Raw genomic sequence first — 21,721 nt, 5'->3', positions numbered from 1 at the left:
TCCACACGCCCTTATGGATTCTTCCCACGGGCCTGTTGAATTTCCACAGGACATGGGGAATTTCCGAACGCCCGTGTGGATTCTCTGAAAATTTGTTTTCTGGCCAGCTGTGAACAGGAACTACTACAGTGCTTTGCCATAGTGATATGCTGCAGTACCCTGCTACAGTACTTTGCCAAAATACTCCTAATTCCACTCTTTTCGTTGAGGCAACATAAACGGGCAAACGTTTATGCCGTAGATCGCAACTCTTCTTCAATCAAAGGCTTCGTTGGTGAAGATCTTGCTATCAATACACAAGTCAGGATACGCAAATGTGACTGCCTTCGTGCCCTTCAGACTCATTGTAATGTCTTGAGTACACTGAGGTTGACACACATTCACACAACATAAGATCCCACTTGTGTCTTCGCATTTGTTCCTTCCAAGATTTCACCAATTAGTGTGCTCACGATCTACTTTTGGCTTCTTTTCTCAATACTTAGCTTCACAATTCTACATGCATAAAAGTAACAAAAATGCACAAGTATTAGCGCTAAAACCTAATAAAAGTAATGCTCATCATAAAGAAAGAACACTTCGCATTCTTATCACACAAGTACTTACCACTACAATAAAACTGTGAATTCACATTAGTTTCTTGAAGCAAAAGAGGCCATCAAGGTTGAAAATTTTGAGAACATCGCTTGTGAATGTTGGAGGATTTTGAGCTTGTGAAATCTTTGTAAGGTAACCCTTATCTATAGCATATATTAGTGTATTCATGTGATCGATCCTTGATAATTAATCAATTGATGATTAGATATAAATTAATAGTAATTGATAGTCCTAATTTGATGAGAACGATTTTTCCTAACCCTAATTCGATTGGATTGATTTTATGAACAAAGTTGCCTTAAAAATAATTTCCTTATGATTTATAATACACAAGGTGGAGAGCCCTCAATAGGAGCCTCACCCAGAATGAATACCTCCCTTAAGAGAGACTCCCTATGAGATACAATATGGGTGGAGAGCCTCACCATTGCCTTTTGATACTTATAGAAGGGTTATTGAAGACTTCTCTTGAAGGCAAAGATTTCCTATGATGTACATAGAAGATAGTTCTCAGTAAAAGCCACACCACTACCTCTTAATACTCATAGTGAGGTCGATAAAGACCTTCTTTTGTAGATAAAGACTTCTTGCGAGGTACAATACAAAGTAGCTCCCAACGAGAATCTCACACTACCTTTCAATGTTTATAGAGAAGTAAATAAAGGCCTCTCTTGAAGCTTATTGTAAATCCAACTCATGGTGGCTGCTTTTTAAAAGCCTCATCAATGCCTCTGGACACTGGTCTACTACGTGCACTTAATACCGTGACGGAGGAGATAATACCCAAATCTCTCACATACTAAAGGGAATTCTCTCAGGTTGCAAAGAGAAGAAAAATTCCATTAACTATTTGGGAGAAAAGCTCTCCAAATAAAAATTAGAGAGAGAACTTTAGATGATAAAAAGAAAAACAGAAAAACTTTGAGTGAGGTGATGAAATAAAGAATACCTTCCTTTGGTAATGATGAATAAAATTTTTTCATAAGCATAAAATAATGAAGCCTTCAAACATAAAAATCAAGGAAAATCAAGCTTGTGGTTCAAATACAAATATAACTCAACGCCCACAAAATGTTCTAAAAGAAAATGAGTTAAAGCAGTCAAATTAGTGACTTGATCATGTGAAATTTCATACTTGACTATGTGCAAGTTTAGGCTCAAAGTATGAAAGAGTTGAGACTTAAAAATCTCAAATGAAAACAAATGTAACCTTGAAGTTTTAAGACACAAGGAAATCAAAGATCTAAGAAGTTTGACAAGTCAAAGATGTGAAGACTTTGCTAGCATTACATACCAAAGTCTTCAATAATAAATATTAAAAAAGAAGAACAAGTTCATGACTATCAAATATAGAGTGACTACTTGTGATCCAAAAGTCAACAAGTCAAAGAAGATTTACCTAGGCATATTTTTCGGTGAGAAAGTTGGAAGAAATTATGATGTCACAATTCCATTCTTAAAAGTTGAAGAGTAAAAAGATTAGAATAAATAGGAATTCTAATACTAGTACCTATGCTCACATTCATGTGTTTGTCAAGCATATATATTTGCCAAGTCTATGTATTCATTGTATTAAAAACATTAATGAAAACGATTTTTGTTCTCTTCTATTATTAACACTTGTTTTTTAATTGGAGATTCTCGTAATAGAATGTGGGATAATTAATATTTGGAGCATAATAGAAGTCATGAACCCACAATCACTTGAAAACAATAAATAATTAAAATTTAATTTGTGATTTATTTATTTTGGACCAATCAACACCAAGCAAGAATAAAGGACCCCACAAAATTATTTGTAAAATTTTCAAATAATTATAATCTATTCACAGAATCATAACATCATGAATTTAGATTTATCTATCAATAATGTATTTTAAACAAATGTTATAAAACCATATAGATTAATGTTCCTTATTGAATATCTTAAATAATTTTAAAATAAAATTATTTTCTCACAATTCAGAAATGGATTAAAATCCTCTTCTAAAATTAAAATATTAATAAATATACATTAAAAAAAGTATAATTCCCTGAACATTCCCTCTACTTTTTCAAACTTGTTCTTTTAGTTTGTTACTTCAAATTGTACATTTTAGTCCATCTACTACTTTTAAGTGAGCCATGTCAGCCCCCATAAACCATAAATCCTAACCTTAAAGAGGACTAACATTTCTATGTGATATATATATGATATGATATTTTTCAAATATAATTCAATATTAAAAGAAGGTTATATAACCATGAAAGTTATATATATATATAATCATGTGTTAGTTATTTGCTAAATTTCCAAATAATTTTAATCTAAAATAAAACCATACCATCATAAATAGATATATTTACCTATAATATATTTTAAGTAAATATTATAAACCCCCATAGATTTATAGTTTTTTTAATGAACATGTTAAATAATTTTAACTAAAATTATTTTTCTTCCCAAAATAGAAATTCAGGAAAAGATTTTGAATGAGTTTTTAAATTTAGAAACAAATTTCAAACCCGTTTCTAATCTTAAAATATTTATGAATATACATTAAAAATTTAGAAAATGGTTTAAAATTTATTCCTATTTTTGATGTATATATATATTATGCCTCAAAATAAATTTATATATATATATGAAAATAATATATATACATTAAAATAACTATGGTAAACATTTACGTATTTAAGTTATTTGTAAAATTTTCTAAATAATTTTAATCTAAAATAAATATATTCTTAAAATCATAATTTTTATAAATAGTAATTTTGATCTATAATATATTTTAAATAAATATTATAAAAACTTATAGATTTATGTTTTTTTAATGAATATCCTAAATAATTTTAAATAAAATATATTTTTTTTACAAAATAGAAATTCAGAAATATATTTTGAATCCATTTCTAATTTTAGAAAGGGATTTTGAAAATGGTTTAAAAAGCAATTTATACTCTTAAGATATTTATATATAAACATTAAGAAAAATTGAAAATTGTTGAAAATTCATTTCTACTTTTGATATATATTATATTATATTATATTATATTTGTTCTATCTTAAAAGGATTTTATCTATCTATAAAGCTATATATATAACTCATTTCTTCTCCATCATCTATTGCTTGTGGATGTGCAATGCCCTTCCGTCTTTGTTTTTGCATGATTTCTAGTTTCCTTCTGATCCTGTAATTCTGTATAGCTTTGATTTTTTTTTATATTTTTTTTTAAATATTGCAAAAAAAAAATTTACAAAATTATGCATTTTCTAAATTACTTACGAATATCCGAGTATGTTGTAAGGACATGGTGATATAGAAAATGTAGCATCTAAATGTACCGCAGTCACACGAATGTGCTCTTAGATTGATGTGATAACTCCTAGCTATACGCCCACAATGCAAGGGTGACATCTCATCCACCATGAAAGACTTTTCTTCATAGTTGAATTGATGAACGTAAATGTTGGATATTGTTTGTTGATTTTCTTGGATCGCCTTCATAAGTGATTCTAAGAAGATAAGGCTTGATGTGATCTAAGCTTGCGCCTATACACCTTTCCTCACAAATTACTCAGCAAGTCGGAAGTATGTTGACTTAACCATAGCTGTTATGAAAAGTTTTCTTGTTCCCTTAAGCACTAAATTAACACATTCTGTGAGGTTGGTTGTTATATGACCATACCTTCGCCCTTCTTTATCGAAGGCTTGAGCCCACTTCTCCTGCTGTATGTTATCCAACAATCTCGTCGCCTCTGCATTGTTGTCCTTCAGTAGTCAGTACTAATAGTCAAAATCTTGAATGATTTTCGAATAACCTACACCAATCAACCTATAAAGTTAAGATAATTTCAACAATTAACAACAATGTAAGATTTAGCTTAAAAAAAAAATAAACTTGAAACTTGCTAATATTAACAACTATCCGTTGTATTTCTTTGTTTCTAAAATGACACATGAAATTAGCCGAGATATGTCTGATGTAGTAAATATAGTATGCATGCGGAGCACTCATCTAATGCCCAAGTTATCTAAACGCTGATTTGATAGATTCATGTTGATCGGATTTGACGCATATTCCTTCTTATCGTGTTACACTAGAATGTAAGTTGCGCAAGAAGAAAATCCATGTAGCTAGCATCTCTCCTTCCATGATGGCAAAGGCAATCGGTAAGATATTTCTATTACCATCATGTGCGACCGCCATAAGTAAAGTATCTTTGTATTTGCCACAAATATATGTGCCATGTATCTGAACAACTGGGTTACAATATTGGAAGCCTCCACACATACGGAGAAGCTCTAGAAAACTCTATAAAAGATGCAAATATCATGTACTAGGTAAGGTCCCTCGTATTTACGCTGGGTCTCAAGATCAACTATTGTCCCAGGAACAAACTGTTGTAATGTTGATAGGACTCCTCCCAATTGCAGAATACTACCTTAACCATTTTTTGTTTAGCTGTCTATATTTTCCTATATGTCGGTGTGTGTTTGTATCAGTTCTTAATCTCCGCTATCAAAACCAATACATTAATGCTTGGCTATTGTTGTACTAGTGCTTGTATTTGCCGACAAACCATGTTTAAATCCAGCTTCAAATGATCCTGGAAGATCATTGTTGATGCGCACGTGTGAGGCCCAGTGTACTTTGTAATTTTCCAAAGCTGTCTTTGTTTATTGTAGGATATACGAACCCTCCAATTGCATCCATCGCCATAATACTTGTATTTCCTTGAGTACCGAGTTAGATCGGACTAGATGACTGTGTATTCCCCCGAATTTAGTAAGCAATAATGCTTAATTGCGGTCACAACATTATCTTACCAGAATGTGCAATTTGGCTCATGGAATGTTAGTATGTTTGATTTCCATGTCATATTCCACCGAATTTAGTAAGCAATAATGCTTACTAGATTCGGTGGAATACACAGGCATTATTGCTTACTAGATGACTGTGTATTCCACCTAATTTAGTAAGCAATTTGGCTCATGGAATGTTAGTATGTTTGATTTCCATGTCATATTAATGGGAATATGTGCAAATTTTTATTTGGTTAACAACATAGTAATGTGGTTGAAATGTATCATTATCCTGGTTAAAATCTTATATTAAAATTTACTATTTACTAAAATATACTTACTTCATAGGTGTAAAATATATCAAAATTCATAATATTTTGATGTAAATATCAAAATTGTTTAATAATAATGTGTTATTATTTTTTAAAAAATTAATTTTAAAATATTTGAATTTTATAAGATTAATTAAATCAAATTTAATTATTTTCTCCAACAAAATATTTGAAAAGAATTTAATCTTTTTCTAATCTCTTGTCAAATATTGGCATAAATATATTTTTTATATAAAATATATGTGGGGAAAGAAAAAAAATATGAAATTTTTTTATTTTTGAATTTAAAAAAATTAATATTTTTGTAATTTTATTAGATTTAAAGAGTTTGATCGAAAAAAACTTCACATTCCTGCTAAAATGTTACATTACTATTGAATTGGTAATGACATTACTGCTTATGTTGCCCAAATTTTGAATTGGTAATGACATTACTGCTTATGTTGCCCAAATTTTTAGATTCTAGAAATGTAATATCCCCCCCTATTAAAACCACTGTTGGTTATGATAAAAAAAACACTCAACACTGTTGCCTTCTTCAAAGATCTAGGTTCTAATATTTGCATCATCTCTGCCATCATCAGTGAGATTGCCCCTCCATGGGTTGTTCTCTCTGTGGGTGCCATCATGAATCAATTCGGCTATCTTATGATCTAAGTCTAACTGTATACCTCAGACATCCCCATTTATGGTTAGTTTGTCTTTACATTGCTGTTGGCGCTAACTCTCATGTAGTCTGTTGCATGATATATATATATATATAAGTTAATTTTGAAGTAATTTTTTGAAAGAGTTTCTTGTATATTTTTGTCCAAATCTTGTCAGGGCTTTGTTAACAGTGGTGTGCTCACCACTTGCGTCAAGAACTTCCTGAGAGCCATGGCATGATCCTTGGTCGCCTCAAAGGCTTTGTAGGTCTTAGCAACGCCATATTGTAGAAGATGCCGACCTGAAATGAGAAAACAAGAAGAAGAAAAGAGAAGGACGGAAGAGATGCACAGCTTTTAATCTCACAGGTTTATTTATTTTTTATTTTTTCTAAAAGGCTGGATTACAAACTGTATATATAGACTAACAAAACTATCTAGATAAGCTATGAGACGTTTATCTTATCAAGATAAATTCAAAACATAAATACTCTTCTTATCTAATCAAATCAACATAGTTAAATAATATTAATTTTATTCAAATAAATCTACAAGATAAACTAACACAAACTTCAAACATCTATGCGTTAGAACCAAACAACCCAAGTCTTGATTGTTTCCAACACATATTCACTCAACTTTACCTTGGCTTTTATGGCAATAACTCCAAATCACTCGTCCTCCTCATTTCTTGGCTTCCGGCTGCAATCTCTGCAGTCTTCGTCTACTCCGTCCAAATAAAAAAGGTTGTTCATTAAGATAATGAGCTCAAGGTGTTTTGTTACTTTCTCTGCATCTCTCTTGTACTCGTGCCATGCTCATGGTAATAATCATCATGGAGAAAAGGACGTATGTATTCACTCATATTGAATACACAACAAGCACGGTTATCATTATGTTTCTTCTTTTTCTTCCTTTGTTTGTTGTCATAAGAGGAGAGTTCTTCCTTTGGAAACAAACTTGTGCTAATCCAAGACTCGTCCAAATTACAAAGGTATCACACCCATTACCAACAACAACAACAATAATAACAACAAACTCAACTACTTTTATGAAATTAAACCTTAGTAATATCATCACTATATTCAAGCCTCCAAAAAGAGGTGGCGACTATTCCATTCTTCAAGCAATAGTCCGCATAGATTTGCTAATCATCCGCATAGATTTGCTAATCATCTTTTCGCAATCTTTTGCGGTGTGGGTGGTGTGTTAACAGCTGTTAGCCAAGAAGCTTTGTTTTGACAGCCTGGAAGCACTGTTTTGACAGCAAGGAAGCTCTGATCTTTTCCTCTCTCTCACACATAGTGGTTCTCTCTGGTGCTTTCTCCACACACACACACACACACACACGAACACAAGGAGGAAGAAGAATAGATACAAAGAGTTGGCAAAATATTCAACTAAAATTTCTATACTAGACTGAAAACACATAAGAGTTACATAAGTCCAAGTCACGGACTCGACATAGAGACAACACACAGAAATTCAAACATAACATCTAATCATGCATACATGTACAACCACTATGAACAGAGAAACCAATGGCTTCTTCTGTATATCTTCTAATAACACGGAGCATCATGCCTTACATGTAAGAATACTGAAAGTAACAAGATTATTATTATTATCATTTATCTCCCTAATCTTTTTTCTTCTTTACTACATAAAGTCCCAGCTTTGTGCGCATCTCCAGGAACTTCAGGCAACTGAGTGGCTTTGTCATGATGTCCGCTAGCTAATCATCAGTGGACACATGCTCTACTTCTATTTTCCCATCTTCAACACATTCAAGAATGAAATGGTACCTCGTATCAATGTGTTTGTTTGGTCGTGGTACATAGGGTTCTTGCAAAGAGCTATAGCAGATTTGTTATCCATCTTTAGGACCACTTTGCTCTTTAAATTCTCCTGTAATTCTTCCAGTAACCTCACAAGCCAAATACCTTGACATGCTGTAGTAGTAGCTGCTATGAATTCAGCTTCACAAGAAGATAATGCTACTATCTTTTGTTTTTGCGACAACCATGTTACCAGATTAGAGCCAAGATAATAAACGATACCAGTAATGCTCTTTCAATCATCCACATCGCCGCCCATATCACTGTCATTATATCAAAGAAAATGTGGATCCTGTTCTCCTTTCTTTACATACATACATCCCAAGTCAAGTGTTTCCCGGATATACCTCAAGATTTGCTCCACCGCTGCCATGTGCTGGGATGTTGGTAATTCCATGAATTGACTTACAATCTCAACTGCATAGGATATGTCTGGTTGGGTGTTAACTAAATAACTAAGACTTCCCACAATGCTTCGATATTCAGTTGCATCAACCGATGGGGCCATACTTTTCTTACTCAATTTTTGTTTCACCTCCATAGGAGTTTGGTTTGAGTTGCAATCTACCAATCCACTTTTTTCAAGTATCTTAGCTACATAGCTTGTTTGGCACAGCCAAATACCATGGCGTTATTGAACCACTTCTTTTCCCAAGTAGTAGCTTAGGAGATCGATCATTCATGCTGAACAATTCTTTCATCTAATTCTTGAACTTAGTTATCTCCACCATGCTTAAGCCCGTGATGATCAAATCATCCACATATACCCCAACTAGAAGACATGACTCATCAACACTCTTCTTATAAACTGCGTGTTCTAAGCGACACCTCTTGAAACCAAGTGAGACAAGGCTCTTATCAAGCTTTATATTCCAAGCTCTCATGCCTGTTGGATCCCGTACAATGCCTTCCGCAGCTTCAACAACTTTCTTTCACTGCCCTCAACGATTAACCTGGGATATTGTGTCACATATACTTCTTCTTCAAGTTCACCATTGAGAAATGCTGATTTTACATCCATATGGTGCACCTCACATGATTCTTGAGCCACTAAAACAATGAGCAACCTAACAGTTTCAATTCGAGCAACGGGTGTGAAAACTTCATCAAAGTCTATGCCTTGTTTCTGCACATACCCTTTTGCAACAAGGCGAGCTTTATACATGATTATTTTACCACGAGGATCCTCTTTCACTTTAAATACCCACTTGACTCCAATGGGTTTGTGGTTGGGAGATAGATCAACAAGATCCCATGTCTCATTGTCTTCAATGGCCCTCAGCTCTTCTTGCATAGCATGCCTCTAGCTCTCATGATTATGTGCTTCCTTAACACCTCCAAGCTCCTCAGCTGCAATCATGCACATCTTGGAATACTCCAACTCAACCTTTGATGATTCATCCTACACCTCTTACAGCAAACGAAATCGTTGTGGCTTTCGCGTCGGCTTCTTCATGGACGAAACCGGTGATGTTGTGGGTGTTTTAATGTGCATCTCAAATGGGTCATTTACCAACATTCCATCTCTACCTTGACTGTCTTCATTCTCGCCAGATGGGTTGCTAGGTTCAACTTGGTTAGAGTGTTCAAAATCCACACCAACTGTGTCTTTAGTTCCTGCACCATCAATGGGGTAATGAACACTAAAAATGTTACCCATACCTTGTATATTTTCATCAACCATCGGGTCCCACTACCAGTACCTTTTTCATTAAAAATTACATGACGTGAGATGTGGAGTTTTTTCTGCACATGATCAAACATCCTATATGCCTTGCTTCTAGCCTCATAGCTGAAAAACTCCATGGGAATGCTCCTATTGGTCAGTTTCTTCAAGTGTGGAGTTGTCACCTTGACATGCCCTGATAAGTGCTTGTGTATTAGTAATACAAAGTATTCTTTTCAAGATGAGCATTACTTTTATCAGATTTTAGCGCAGCAAAACTACTGTAGCAAATCACTATAGTAATTTATTGTAGTAATTACTATTCACAGTATACAGAAAATCAGATTTCCAAAAATCCACACGGGCATGTGGAAATTACCCACGCCCTTGTGGATGCCCGATTCCAGTCCTTTATAAAGCCGCGACTTGTACCGATTTGAGGATCCATCTTTCATCCTTCTTTCCATCTTTTCTCCATCTTTTGAGAGGCTTGCGGCTAGGGTTTAGAGGGGCTTTGGCAAGACTTTTGGAGTGATTCTATGGCTTCAACACCGCATTTCTCTTGGAAGATAGTCATTGGGGAAGCTTTCGTCGGCACCGATCTGGCGAGGTGTGCCTTAGGCTTGACAAGAGGACCTATGGAGAGGACGAGGCTACTCCACAAGACCATCGACACGAATATTGAGGAGGTTTCCTTATGGATTACATAATTTTACTTTCGATTTCATTATTGATTGTATCTTGCTCCATGGAGAGTTAAACCCCCTAGTGGTTACTTGGACTTGTAAACCCTAAGATGTTATTGTTTCATTGACCTTTTATTATGGTTTCATTAATTGATGTCTTTAATTGAGTTCCAATCTTGAATGCTTGTTGAACGATTTCTCCCTTAGAGTGACACTAGGGTTGAGAGTCCATCTTGGTAACTTTTGTGGATGAGTGATACACTATGAGGGTTATACAATGCTAGATTGGAGAGGGTTGAGAGGGTGAGTCTAGAGATAGCGGAGAGTCTCCTTTCCCCTTCGGTGTGATTTATCCTACCTCTATGTTCCTAGAGTTGTTTGCGGTCACCATAGAATGAATTGCTAAGAGAGAAACTCCGCTGGGGCTTAGTTGCGCGAGCAACAGAGTGAAGCGTTGAAGTAATCCTCAGTATCTGGGGCTTAATTGTAACTAGAGATCTTTCTCCTGGACCAAAGGGTTAGATCTATATATAGGAATAGGGTCTATCACTTGGAATCCCTAGAGCTTCTTGCAACTGTACACAATGTGAGGTGTTGAGACTGAGCAATTTCTCCGTCGGGGCATAGTATAGAGTTAGTCACTATTGACCTTAGGTTTGGGACCGTGTATTTTAGAATTTCCACGACTTTTTAAGCATTAGTGAGGAGACATAATAGTTGGTCTTGCACTTGAAGCAATACTCCTAGGGGAAGCAATGTACGAGTGCCCCACTTTCTATCGATTGTCTTTCTTCTCATTTTATCGTGCCTCTCTTTCTTATTTTCTTTAGAATTGTTCACATTGATTTTATCCACACTATTATTGTTTCATCTTCAATTAGTTAAGTAGCAATCTTTTTGTTTCTATTCACTATTCCCTGTGGATACTATAACCCACTCACTTGGGATTTATAACTTCAACAAACCCGTGCACTTGCGGGTCACAGGGAAGGGGCGTTATCATACCCAACACACCCTAAAGTTTGCAGATGGTATACACTAGGCTTCCTTTGATACCAAGCCTCATAGGGTGTCATACCTGATACACTTCGTGTGGGAGCTCGGTTAAGTATGTAGACAACAGTTGTAATAGCTTCACCCCAATACATGCTCGGCACTTAACTGCTCTTTAACAAGCTTCTCGCCATTGTGACGCCGGTTTGGTTCCTCCTTTCTACCACTCCGTTCTATTGTGGAGAATATGTGATGGTTAGGAACCGCTTCACCCATTCCCCCAGATTCTCACAGATTCAGTGAACTCATTAGATGTGAATTCACCACCGCGATCGGTGCGAAGAGCCTTTATCTTGAGATCGGTCTCCGTCTCAGCTGTTACCTTGATTTTTTTTTAATGTGCAAAGTGCCTCATCTTTGCTCTTGAGTAATAGCACCCACATGTATTGTATGAAATCATCAACTATAAGCATAAAATACATCTTCCCAGCTGGTGTTACAAGTGTGATCAGCCCACAAATGTCACCATGTAAAAGCTGGAGTGGACACTCGACACGGTAGACAGCCTCTTGTGGGTTGGCAAGCGTCGCTGCTTACTGAGAAGGCATCTATCGCATAGTTGGTCTACTAGCTTCAGCTACGGCAAGCCGATCACCATGTCTTTCTGTGCCAAGTTTCTCAAAGCTTGAAAATTCAGGTGCCCATAATGAGCGTGCCACAACTATGCATCATTCTTGATGCTTGCCAATAAACAGATTGGTTGTGTCAAATTCAAGTTTAACACATACAATCTATTCTTCGATCTTTTTACCTTCACCAATAGCTTATGTTTTCTATCATATATACACAAGAAACCATCATCGAATACAGTTTTGCATCCGCGTTCCTCAAGTTGCCCTGAACTAATGATATTGCTCTTCAAACGGGGTATGTAATACACATTAGTTCGGACCTTGTGTTCACCTAATTTGCACTTGAACAATACTTATCTGAGGCTGCAGATCTCCACTATGGATCCATCACCAAACTTCTCCGTTTCTGCAACTGTGTCATCGAGATCATTGAACTTGTCCTAACACCCAGTCATCTGGTGCTTACCCCTGTATCAAGATACCAAGTGTCATCTGCTTCTTTTGCATCTGTTTCTTTTCCTTTGGTGAGTAGGTTGATGATTTACTTCTCTTCAATTTTCATCAACTTCTTTACTCTTCTTTTATCAGCACAAGCCACCTGATATACTTCAGCCATTAGCAGCGCAGGCTCATAGTCCTGTTTTTCAGCAATATGAGCCTTCTCTTCCCTTTTTCTTGATCTGCATTCAGATACATAATAGCCAAAATTATGACAATTGAAGCACTTGATCTTTGTTTTGTTAAATTTCTTGCTATTGTGGGCACGCTCGCCATCGCCACGATCACGGTCGTGCCTGCTCCCACGGCCCCTTCTATGACCACGAGCACCACCACCTCCTTTCTTAGGGTCGTTGCTGGGCCATTCTCCATCCTTGTTCTCTTTAGTGGCTATCCACTAAGATCGAGTGAGCAGGACATGTTCATCGTCGCTGTCATCGGCAGTATGCATGTGCTCCTCGTGCACCTTGAGGCGCTCGATGAGCCATTCCACCGATATGGTTTTCAGACCGACAAATTGCTCTATCGAGCTGACAATTTGCAAGAATTTGTTAGGGAGAGAACGAAGCATCCTCTTCACCACATAGGGGTCTTCTATCTTCTTCCCTAACTCTCGGATCTTGTTCACAATAGTGCCAACCTTGAGTGTGTAATCCTCAATGTTCTCGCTACTCTTCATTTTGTGCGCATCAAGCTCCTCCTTAAGGGATTGTATCCTTGCTTCTTAGACATGTTCAGCCTCGAGGAACATCTTTTTCAAGGCCATCCACATGTCCCTGTGCTCTCCTTCTTTGCGATGAGGAAGAGTACATCTTCGGGGATTACGCTGAAGATGGTTGCACATGCCACCTTGTTCCATTTTACATCCACTGACGCGTTCAGATCTGCAAGATCAACCATATCCCACATATCATTCGCCTCCATCATGGCTTGCATCTTGATTGACCAAACTAAGAAGTTCTTCCGCATTAGTACGGGATACAAAATCCCGCACCAGCTTTCCTTCATTGTCACTTGACTGCCACACAACATTTTACTCGCTGTTGGTTGGTACTTAGGCATGTAGTGACAGTAGTCACCTCGGAGCTCTAATACCAAATGTCAGCCTAGAAACTTGTTTTTACAGCCTGAAGCTTTGTTTTAACAGCCCGGAAACTCTGAACTTTTCCTTTCTCTCACACACAGTAGTTCTCTCTCGTGCTCTCTCCACACACACGAACACAAGGAGAAAGAAGGATAGATACAAAGAGTTGGCAAAATATTCAACTGAAATTTCTCTACTAGATTGAAAACACAAAAGAATTACATAAGTCAGTCTAAGTCATGGACTCAACATAGAGACAATACAGAGGCATTCAAACATAACATCTAATCATGCATACATATATGCAACCACTAAGAATAGAGAAACCAATGGCTTCTTCTGTATATCTTCTAGTAAAACTGAGCATCGTGCCTTACATGTAAAATTATTGAAAGTAACAAGATTATTATTATCAACAGCTATAGACAATATGATTCAGATAGGTGAGTCACTAGGCTACCTTTCACATAGTATCAATACATTCATTTCCCTTATAAGCATATGGAGCTACATGGGAAGGGTAACCTTAAGCTTCTGAAATCCTTCTATCAAAATATGTTGGGGTTAGGACGATATTTTGAAACAGTGAAAAATGCGGAAATTACTGTAGCAATGTTACTGTTCACTGGTGTTGTAGCACTGTTACTGTTTACGCGCGTCCGGTGTGCGGCCCGCGCGGTTCACTGACGATCCGCTGTGGTTCACAAATAAGCTTGCGCGGCCAGCGTGCAGCCCGCGCACTTCACTGGCGATCGTCACACTTCACTAACAAGTTTGCGCGGCCCACGTGCAGCCCGCGTGAACTGGTAACACCTTGAACTAGATCCTTTGAGGCTTCAAAATCTTCCCAAATGTTCTACAAATCTTCAAGGCTCCAACTCAAGCATAAAACACTACCAAACCCCTCAATTCTTGTTAGAATGGGATGAACAAACATACAACAATGCAAGACAACGATTTAGCATGGAAAACCCTACAAATCGAGGGAAAAAACCACGGGACTCCTTAGAGCCTCTTAAACATGCTTCACTACATCAACAATGGGATACAATGAGGTCTCTCTCTAGATACAACTAGAGGATCAAAGAGGTTTCTCTCTAGATACAACTAGAGGATAACAAAAAGGTTTCTCTCTAGATACAACTAGAGGATAACAAAGAAGGTTTCTCTCTAGATACAACTAGAGGATAACAAAGAAGAAGGCACAACAACTCAAGAGCAAGCTCTTGGCACACATACATCATCAACACACATAATGGATAACAAAGAGAGACATCAAGAAGAGATTAAGGAAGATCAAAACCGGTAGGCTGGGAGAACTACCTGCAAGGATTGACTACCCAAAGTTGGGGCGAAATCCAGCACCGATTTACCGACCGATCATCTTGCTTTGCTCAACCCTAGCCTCCTTTGTCTTCCTCTTATTCTTGGTTTCCTTGCCTTCAAACCCTCACATTTTGCCTTCTTTCCCTTTTCTTGGCTGACCTCCCAATATTCTCATCATCTCACTTGGTTATAAATACCAATGGAAAAATTACCATTAAATCCTCAAGTGGCTTCCATTATTGATGCAGTTTTTTTTTTTTTTCAACTTGGGCCAAGCCCAATTATTTCTTCTAGCCCAAATGGGCTGAAACCCAACAAACCTCCCCCTCAGCTCCATTTGGGGGGCTCATCCAAGCATACCCTTTGCCTACAAGCCGCAATCTTCTCCTTAGGCAAGATCTTATGCTTGTGCACTCGCTTGTACTTGAGTGCCTTCTTGCCCTTAGGCAGTTTCGCCAAATCATGATTATGGTTCTCATACAAGGAACTCATTCCTTCTTGCATGGCTTTAAAACACTTTTGCTTCTTGTCATGCAAATAAGTTTCTTGGTAGGTTTCTGGCTCTCCACCGTTACTAAGCATGACAGACTCCTTAGTACTGCATCTACTAGATAGATAACACTCTCTAGTAGTTCTTCTCAACTGAGGCTTCACTGGTGGTGTTGGTGATGGTAGTACTTCTTCTTCATTAGTTGGTTCTATAGCATCAACTACATGAGATTGTCCTACCCCTTTAACTGGCCTTACTCCATCAGTCAAATAGGCTTGTACTGCTGCCCCGTCAGCTAACTTTTCTTCATTAGTTGGATGGGCTATAATTACCCTTATCTCATCACCATCTTTTTGGACATCTCCCTCTTGATTTACATTCACCATAAGAGGGGATATAGGATCCAAATTGTCAGAAACTCCAACAGAGGAACTAGGAGATTCACCTTGGTTGCCATCATCTACCACATGGCCTTCAAGGAATACCACATCTCTGCTCTTGACAATTTTCTTGCTCACGGGATCCCACAACCTGTATGCAAACTCATCATGGCAATACCCCATGAAAACACATGGAACTGCCTCAATACCATCAAGCTTGGATCTTCCATCCTTAGGAACATGAACAAAGGCCCTGTAGCCAAACACTCTCAAGTAATCATATGAGACATCTTTTCCAGTCCAAACCCTGTCTAGCACACCACTGTCCAAACTAGCTACTGGAGAAAGGTTGATCAAATCAACTGCAGTCCTCATTGCCTCCCCCCAAAAGGGCTTAGGCAGCTTTGCATGAGAGAGCATCCATCTGATCCTCTCAATAATTGCCTTGTTCATCAACCCTGCCACACCATCCTACTGAGGTGTCCTGGCAGGTGTCATCTCAAGCCTGATACCACTGAGTTTGCAATACTGTTCAAACTGTCCACCGTACACACCACAACTGTCTGCCTTGACTGCTTCCAGCTTCTTCCCTGTCTCATTCTCAACTTTGAGATGGAACTCCTTGAAAGCATCAAGAACCTGATTTTTGGTCTTCAGAGTAGTGGTCCACACCTTCCTTGAGTGATCATCTATGAAGGTTACAAAACAATGTGCTCCTCCAAGGGATTCCTCTTGCATGAAACATACACCAATATGAATCAAATCAAGAATACATGACTTCGTACATGGGGAATATGAGTGAAAAACAACTCTATGCAATTTTTCCCTCTAAGCAATCATCACAAGCTTTGAGAGTCATACCTTCCAAGTTGGGTAGACATTGGTTCATAGCGAGAAGATGCAATTCTTTCTCGCTGATGTGGCCAAGCCTCTTGTGCCAAAGATCAATGTCTCCACCCTCCTTAACTGTATTCACCTCTCCTTTGTGAACCCTTGCTTTCAAACCATAGAGTGTGTCCGTCTTCTTTCCTCTAGCAACCACTATGGAGCCTTTGGTAAGCTTGCATTTGCCTTCACCAAACCAACTGACGAACCCCTCATCATCAAGCTTGCTTGTGGATATTAGGCTTAGGCTCATGTCTGGAACATGCCTGACATCTTTGAGTAGCAACTTGTACCCAAGGTTTGTCTCCAACCAAACATCTCCAATACCCACAACCTTTGATGTAGCATTGTTCCCCATCTTCACATCCCCAAAATCACCACTAGAGTAAGAAGTAAAGAGGTCTTCATGAGAAGTAACATGGAATGACGCTCCTGAGTCAAGTACCCAGTTACTCTTTTGGCTTCCCAAACTAATACAACTATCATCACAGACAACACAAATGTCACCCTCTGTGGCTACTGTATTTGTTTCCTTCTCCTCTTCACTTCCTCTACCCTGTTCTCTCCTTAGGAATCTGCACTCCTTCTTCATATGACCCACTCTGTTGCAGTGAAAACACTTGATGTTCTTCCTGCTTCTTGGCCTTGCTCTGGATGTTTCTCTGTCCCCATAAACCTGTGGAAGTCTACTTGCACTTCTTCTACGTTGTTCATGGGTTTCTGATATGAGTGCTTCAGAAGAAGATTCACCTTTGTCTTTTCATCTGGCTTCTTCACTCAATAAGCTTTCTTTCACCATCTCCATTGTTAACACTCCTCCAGGGGCTGAAGTACACAGAGATACTACCAATGTTTCCCAACTATCTGGTAGAGAACTTAGAAGTAGCAACGCTTGTAATTCATCTTCAAGAGTCATCTCCATAGATGTCAATTGGTTCACCAAGCCCTGAAAGTCACTAGTATGCACAGTCATACTCTTTCCTTCTCTGTACTTCAAATTCACCAATCTTCTGATGGTTGTGGCCTTATTTCTGAAGGTATTCTTCTCATACAAGGCTGCTAGCTTTTTCCATAGCTTATCTGTCTTCACATCTTCAGAAATATGGTGGAAGATACTTGCATCAACCCATTGCCTGATTGTGGCAGCTCCCTTCAAATGCAATATCCCACATTCATCATCAGTCATACTCCCTGGCTTTGTCTTCCCCATAGTAGGGAGATACAGATCTTTCACAATTAACAAGTCTTGCATCCTTCTCTTCCAAATCGAATAATTCGATTGGGATAATTTTATCATCATATATGTATTTTAACAAGTCTTGCCTCTATCAACCTGGCGCTTTGATACCACTTGTTGGGGTTTGGACGATATTTTGAAACAGTGAAAAACTGCGGAAATTACTGTAGTAATGTTACTGTTCACTGGTGTTGTAGCACTGTTACTATTCACACGTGGACGGTGTGCGGCCCGCAAACTTCACTGGCAATTTTACGCGGCCCGCGCGGTTCACTGGCGATCCGCTGTGGTTCACAAATAAGCTTGCGCGGCCCGCGTGCAGCCCGCGCACTTCACTAACAAGTTTGCGCGGCCCACGTGCAGCCCGCGTGAACTGGTAACACCTTGAACTAGATCCTTTGAGGCTTCAAAATCTTCCCAAATGTTCTACAAATCTTCAAGGCTCCAACTCAAGCATAAAACACTACCAAACCCCTCAATTCTTGTTAGAATGGGATGAACAAACATACAACAATGCAAGACAACGATTTAGCGTGGAAAACTCTACAAATCGAGGGAAAAAACCACGGGACTCCTTAGAGCCTCTTAAACATGCTTCACTACATCAACAATGGGATACAATGAGGTCTCTCTCTAGATACAACTAGAGGATCAAAGAGGTTTCTCTCTAGATACAACTAGAGGATAACAAAGAAGGTTTCTCTCTAGATACAACTAGAGGATAACAAAGAAGAAGGCACAACAACTCAAGAGTAAGCTCTTGGCACACATACATCATCAACACACATAATGGATAACAAAGAGAGACATCAAGAAGAGATTAAGGAAGATCAAAACCGGTAGGCTGGGAGAACTACCTGCAAGGATTGACTACCCGAAGTTGGGGTGAAATCCTGCACCGATTTGCCGACCGATCATCTTGCTTTGCTCAACCCTAGCCTCTTTTGTCTTCCTCTTCTTCTTGATTTCCTTGCCTTCAAACCCTCACATTTTGCCTTTTTTCCCTTTTCTTGGCTGACCTCCCAATTTCCTCATCATCTCACTTGGTTATAAATACCAATGGAAAAATTACCATTAAATCCTCAAGTGGCTTCCATTATTGATGCAGTTTTTTTTTTTTTCAACTTGGGCCAAGCCCAATTATTTCTTCTAGCCCAAATGGGCTGAAACCCAACAAAATATAAGTTCCCCCGGCCACTCAATTTTTCTATCGTCCTCCTCCTATCTTGTTCCGGCCACCTTCTCATCACCTATGGTTTCCCGGGATCTCTCTATGATGCTTCATTGATCATGGGCTTCTGCTTGGGAGCTCAAATGCCACTTATCTTGTCCATCATATCTGAATTATTTGGCCTTAAGTACTTCGCCACATTGTATAACTTTGCTAGTTTTGCAAGTCCTTTGGCATCTTATATACTCAATGTCAAGATCACTGACCACTTGTATGATACACAGGCTGCAAAGCAGAACAGGGAAACAAAGAAATGCATTGGAGTGGAGTGTTTTAAGCTCTCATTTCTTATCATCACTGCACTCGCGATTGCTGGAGCTCTTGTTTTGATGGTCTTAGTTTGGAGAACAAGAGATTTCTATAGAGGAGAAATATATGCCAAGTTTAGAAAAACAAGGGAGGAAAGTGTGGAGATTTAAGAAAGTTCCAATCAGTGAGAGGAAATCAAAAGAATAAAATTAAGCTCATGGATGGTGCCGAATTATTATTTAAAGAAAAAAGTAGAAATTTCTGAGAGTTTATTGGGGGCAATTATGTGGATTTTGTTGTAATTGCTTACTTAAACATATTAGTTTATATTCCTCCAAATTGAAAAAAAGCGAGAAAATAAACCAATGCATTTAAATAAACAAGCTGTATATATATTATAATAGATTCTCTTCTAATACAACACTTAGAATGTCTTAGCTTATAACAAATGATGAAACAATGTTTTAATAATGCTCCACATATAAAAATATTAAATAATAAAATTATTCTATATATAAAGCATTCTAAATAATAATATATTAAAACATGCTTACTTAACATTTATAAATACCGAATATATTTTAATAAAGCATATCATGCATGCTCATATCTCATAATAATAAAATATGCACGTAATATTGTACTCTCTTAACCAAAGGGAATTAGAATTGTGACAGTAGATGCAATCTCAACCATGATCTCCTTAAGCAACCAACTATAGCATTCTGTACTAGCCACCACCATTTGTAGTAGGATCCAGACATCCAAGGGGCCGGCTGTCACACCCTGAACCCAGTCTATGAAACCTAGTGCATTGACAAACGGCCGCATACATACAAGCCTGAAACCAAATAGACATGTAAAGCCTCAAAATCTGTCTCAAAATAAATTGTAGCATCTAATAGATAGGCAAAATTCAAAAGCAAAAATACTACAAAGTTCTAGATACAAGCAATTCAAACTAATAGGTTTAAAAACCATTATTCAAAATGAAAGTTCTAGGTCTACTTGAAAAGTAGAACTTCATTAAGACATAATGATCCTCTCTAAGCTATCTGCAATTCAATTCTACTCCTGATTTGAAAAAGAAAAGTGAAAATAAATTTATGGATTTACTAACCTAGTAAGTAACCACTAAAAATATTGGGATCATATAGGATTTCATAAATTCATAATCACATATCAATCATATAACATAGTATAACATTTGTCAAAAATACAATTCAAAATATCGAGTGCTTCAATAGAATACAATTTATTCGAAAGTGAAAATATAAGTCTCACAATTTACCATGGTCAATACAAAATATTATAGTTCATTTGTTTAAACTCGGTAAGCTAAGTCTAGATTTTAAAAGTCGTTTGTTTACCCTTGGTGACCTAAGCCATAATATTAGAGGCCATTATTCTTTCACCAATGGAACAATGTGAAACTATAGTCTCTTAACAAAGCTTCATGTCTATATGGTCAATGATTAACCCACAGTGACAGTGTTAGTGCATAATTAATTGGAGACTAATGCCATTTATATCAAAATAACTTTAATGTCCGAAAATCAGGAAAACAATAAAATTTATAGTTCAAAGATTTGCAAAATCAGCATTGAGCAAACAATTAGCATTTATATGATCTTATATTTTAGAGAATATAATCCAGCTATGTTAAAAAATAAGTAACTTTACTTTCCAACCATTAACAAAGATATCCAGCATATAAAGAAATTAGTAATGGAAGAGTGAAAATTCAGAAAATTTAATAAATAAATAATAACAAATAATAAAATGATATTTAATAAATGATTAAGTAAATATCTAGTAATTGAACAGAGTCAAACAAATAATTTGGTAAGGGTCAGAAATCTAAATCTAAACATATATATAGATTTATATGTAGTATTACTTTCTTGAATAACTACCAACAATACTTCCAAATCCTTCGACAAGTCAAACCTCCTCTATAGGACCTATAGACATGTAAGACAATGTCAAACTCCTCAAGACTACCATGTTCCCTATTAATAATTGATGTCTCTACCACTCTAAATTTACTTACCACTTACGAAAAAAAAGTCCATGACACATAAATAAAGGCCAACAACAACACAATGATAGATAAGGCGGACACCAATTTTGCATAACAAAACTAAACATTGCATGCAT

At 37.2% G+C, this 21,721-nt stretch overlaps 1 pseudogene; it reads left to right on the top strand.

Annotated features, from left to right (window-relative positions):
- The first annotated feature begins 6,144 nt into the window (after nt 1–6,144).
- LOC120267291 lies at nt 6,145–19,731 on the top strand (annotated as a pseudogene).
- The last annotated feature ends 1,990 nt before the right edge of the window (nt 19,732–21,721 follow it).

This window comes from Dioscorea cayenensis, chromosome 8, assembly GCF_009730915.1.
Source record: "Dioscorea cayenensis subsp. rotundata cultivar TDr96_F1 chromosome 8, TDr96_F1_v2_PseudoChromosome.rev07_lg8_w22 25.fasta, whole genome shotgun sequence".
NCBI lineage: Eukaryota > Viridiplantae > Streptophyta > Magnoliopsida > Dioscoreales > Dioscoreaceae > Dioscorea > Dioscorea cayenensis.
The sequence above is the reverse complement of the archived record's forward strand: the minus strand, read 5'-3'. Positions and strand labels throughout refer to the sequence as shown.